A 4,329-nucleotide genomic window follows, 5' to 3' on the forward strand; every position below is an offset into this window, starting at 1 on the left:
TCTTCTATGTCAAAGTGTAAAATTATTTTTTTTAAGGAGAAACTAGCTATTTAGAATTAATCTAGCTATCTATTTACAATTCATCTATTTAGTAGCATTTTATTGTTAGTATTTAGGATTTGCTTATGTAGAATTTATCTATTAGTATCTCTATCTCCTAGTATTTAAAACTCACCTATTTAGAATTATCTATAGAATCTCTCTATTTTGGATTTATTTATTTATAGAATTAGTATCTACATAGTTTTTTACCATACTTAACTGAGATTACTTTATAAAAATAGATGACGGCTCTCAAGGGTCATTAAGAACCAGATGTAACTGGGCTCAGCTAACGAGGGGCTCTCCAGAACTCAGGCTGTTTCTACTCTAATGAAACATGCAGCTGCTATTCTCAGAGCTGGCAGCTGACTGCTGTTAGGAAAGAAGGTGCTGGCAGCCAAGGCTGGCAATTGGTGACTGAATTGTCAGGGGCTCAGTGGAAAAGAAAAGCAACAGGGGTGCATACCCAGAAAAACCCAGGTATTTATGAATAGTATTTTCTGTGTGATTTTTGTGTCCTAATTTGATAGCAATGCTTTCTGCTGTGTAACTCCATCTGGTGCAAGTATAACAGAGACATTATACTCAAATTAGAATTTGCAGTTGTTGAACTTCAATACTAGGTTTTTCTTTGTGGAAAAAATATTTGGATTTTCCTTAAAACTTGAAAATTACAGATTTGGCTAGTATGGGGTGCAAGTTTTTAGCTCAGTTCAGCACTATCAGTATTTGTTGGACAGTGGGAGGACATTTGAGCTGGCTGTGCACCCGCTAAGAGGAGGATTAATTTTCAGTTAAATAAAGGTCCCAAATACTTGACCTTGGACATCTACTACAGACAGAACAGATATTGTGAGTAGAGGAAGAAAAAAGAGTAACAAATCCACTTAGTTTTGTTTGTTCTTTTCTTTTAACTTTAGATATACTCTTTTGGCTATGGGAATATGGTCTGGGAAATGCAAATCTTTCTTTCCAAACTAAATAATAAATTAAATACATTTTTGGGGTTGAAAAATGTTTCTGGTTAGAATTTTATTTGGAAAGACATACTACTTACAGTATTTCTTCCTTAAAACTGAAATGACAATCTCAATAGCAAATGCAAGAATTAGAATGGCTGGAGAAGGATGGCTTAACCTGTAGGTGTATAGTTAATTTTGGTCCTGGTTTTGGAGAGGCAACTGATAATACAAATTCTACTTTCTATACAACAGTCTAGTGATAAAACAATGGGATTTTGATTAAGTGGAGGAGGATATTTAAAAATGTATCTTGTGTTTTCCCTGTGATACTAAATAAGAGTTATGGCTGGCAGTGGGATGTGAGATGGTGAACAGACAATGATAATCTATATAGCACAATGCAGGTTTTTAAAATCTGACCTCCTGCTTCAGGTTGATTGCATAAGTAACCCTTTTTTCTATAAAGCTGTATGAATGGCATTTCAAGAAGTAAAGTATTTGGCACGGAGATACCCCTTGTACAGCAAATGGGTTCTATCAAAGAACTGCAATGTGGCTGCATTGCTTTCAAGTCCTAGCAAAGGTTTATTGCTCTAGCAGATCTTTAACAGAGGTTCTGAGACTAACAGGTTTTAGTGATAGAAGAAAAGTGTGCTGGAGTTCTTAACTTACCTGCATCTTTGTGGAAGGGCAAGAATCCTTTTCTTTAAGTGATTGTCATTATAGACTGAAGGTTCATTGTCCACTTGCTTGGATGTGAGGTTGGAAAACCTTTCCTTACATAATGCTTGAAAGGTGGTGATCATCTTAAATCCTGTACCAGTTTTAGATGTCCATTAGTTGGAAAACCATGTCATTTCCTTGTGACATGGGTGGCTTCTAGGGAGGCTGAATACTAATTTCAGTAATTCAGATTAAGATGTAGTTGGAGATCTGTTTTGGTAACTACTTTTAAAGATGCTTCCTAGTCCTTTTCTGTATTACTCTGCATATGCTCTTCTATGTGGTTTTGTTTGTTTATTTGTTGGTTTTTTTAATTGCGGGTTGAACAACATCTTCATCATGCTGAAAGAGTGGTGGCTTGCTCACCTGCTGAGTGAGGCTGAGGAAAAATTCTGGAGAATCAATGAGTTTATGTGCACCCTGAGGCAAGTTTGATGAAAACATGGGACACTTCCCTTCTCAGAAACACCCCACAGAGAGACCAGAACTGCCCCCCTTCTTTTCCCTGGTCCTGAGATAATCAGAGAAATCCATTACACCTGTAGTCAGAGTGCCAGAGAGTGTTGCTGATACATCTGTGCTATGAAGCTATGACTATCAGCTACACTTCACACTCTCTAAATTTTAGCTGTTATCTGTATTCCAAAGATAAACTGCCTGTAAATGGAAAACTTTGTCCCAGTGTACACTTCGGTAGTAATGCCTGGTAATTAGACTCTTGCAACTAGAGGCTGGTTGAGTAAGCAGTGCATCCAAACACCTTGATGTTTTCCAGAAGGCCTTTGCCTTTTGGACTTTTATTTGGCAGCTATGACAAAAGAGCCAGTATGACTGCCTGTTCAGAAAGCTCTAAACCCAAGATTCACTAACCCTACTCCCCTCCTCCCAAAACCGTAACATTAGCCCAGCCAGTGTAAAGTTCTGCATGTGCCTAAAATCCCAAATGTGAGCTCTTAAAGAAATTGTGTCTGCAGAGCTCCCCTGGAAATGCTGCAGCATTCCTCAAATCCTTGCTGTGCCTGGGTGATGCAAATCAAGTCACTGGGTGGGCAGCTCATGCTGATGCCCATGAGGTGTCACATGAAGCATGGCCCTGCTTGTCCTGCCCGTGGTGCTGAAGCTGTAGTGCAGGTACAAGGGAGGCTGCTCCCTCTCTCTCAGTTTTGCCATGACCATCCTGCCCTCCTTCCTGCTCCAGGAAAATGGAAGAGACAGGGAGAGAGGCCACAGAGACTAGGCCAAACTTCACACCCAGTCCCTGTGACTGCTGACTTAGCAGCTATCACTGCTGCCTTCAAGCTCTCCCCATCTTTTGGCTTTGGCTGACAGGCTCTTAGCAGCTGTTCCTCCCATCTCCTCCTGTCCCTGGCACTACCAGGGTGCCTTCAGCTCTTCCAGTTTGCTGCTGCTGCCTGAGCCACGCCTCTGGAATGGAAGGCAGCCAAGGCACTGTCCTCAAGATCCTCATCTTGATTGTCCTACTGGTTTTCTTCTCGAGGATCCCACCTCTGGCCTCCTGGCTGCCCATGGCAGGCCTAGGGAATTGCATGACTGTAGGTTTTATACAAGGAGGACATCATCCCTCAAACACTGCCTGTTCAGATGCAGGATGGAATTTCTGAAAGGTCCCTGTGCTCAGCAGCTCCCTGATGGCACAGCATTGTGCAGTGAGATTTGTGAAAGGATGCTCACACTACCTCAGATTTTGCATTGAGCCTCTGCCCTCCATTCAAAATACAGGAATGATTAATTTCATTTTACTGCAGAGGATGCAGAGGTGGGTATGGAAACTATCCTCTGTCTTCCCTTCTTGGAAAAGTTCTGGCAGTGGTAGTAACAGATGTAAAGCTGCTGATTTGGAAAAAAATGTGTCTGGTAATACCAAGTCAGAATTTTAATAACAGACCAGAGGCTGTAAGGAAAGAGACCATTTCTTGAGATGTGTTGTAACTCTGGTGGAAGAAAATGCAGATCTAAACTCTCCCACATTTTCATTACAATTCCTCAGGGAACGGAAGATGGCACAGTTTCTGTTCTGTATAAAAGAAAGCAAAGGGGAACAATGATTATATTGCACATTAGGGGAGTTGCATGATTTGCTCTCTTTTATTAATGAATAGATTTAGTACAGCCCAGACCTCACAGGAGCAGGGTCATAACATCATCTTTAACTCATCCTGCAACATATCTGAGCAAGCTTCTGAAATTGTGGCTGTATTAAGCTGTACTCTGTACACAATGCTGAGAGGTGCTGTAATGTGCTCAGTACCGGGGAAAAAATTGCAGAAGATTTTTTTTGTGGTGAGAGTGGTGAAACTGTCACAGGTTGCCCAGAGAGGTGGTAGATGCCCCTCCCTGGAAACATCCAAGGTCAGGTTGGGGCTCTGAGCAGTCTGGTCTAGTTCAGGATGCCCCTGCTCATTGCAGGCAGGCTGTGGACTATGAGCTTGTGAAACCATCTGTTGTTACAAAGATGAGAAAATTTATCTCGGACACACTAACTTAAAACATTCTTCACATTTCACAGAGGATGAAGAAACAGTAAGGATAGAGAACGTTGTGCAATGATGCAAAAATATGAAGAAGAAACACTTTGCCTGAA

This window comes from Serinus canaria, chromosome 2 (assembly GCF_022539315.1).
Source record: "Serinus canaria isolate serCan28SL12 chromosome 2, serCan2020, whole genome shotgun sequence".
Lineage (NCBI taxonomy): Eukaryota > Metazoa > Chordata > Aves > Passeriformes > Fringillidae > Serinus > Serinus canaria.